Source organism: Triticum dicoccoides, chromosome 3B (assembly GCF_002162155.2).
Source record: "Triticum dicoccoides isolate Atlit2015 ecotype Zavitan chromosome 3B, WEW_v2.0, whole genome shotgun sequence".
NCBI classification, from domain to species: domain Eukaryota; kingdom Viridiplantae; phylum Streptophyta; class Magnoliopsida; order Poales; family Poaceae; genus Triticum; species Triticum dicoccoides.
Genome location: NC_041385.1, coordinates 510,926,779 through 510,927,056, shown reverse-complemented (window position 1 = coordinate 510,927,056; position 278 = coordinate 510,926,779).

Here is a 278-nt window from a genome sequence, read left to right as displayed (position 1 = left end):
GGAATGGTCCGGAGGTAAAGAATTATATATAGGAAGTGCTATTTCGGGCATCGGGACAAGTTTCGGGGTTATCGGTATTGTACCGGGACCACCGGAAGGGTCCCGGGGGTCCACCGGGTGGGGCCACCTGTCCCCGGGGGGCCACATGGGCTGTAGGGGGTGCGCCTTGGCCATCATGGGCCAAGGGCACCAGCCCCTATAGGCCCATGCGCCTAGGGTTTCCCCCTAGGAGGAGTCCTAGTGGTGGAAGGCACCCCTAGGTGCCTTGGGGGGGGGGG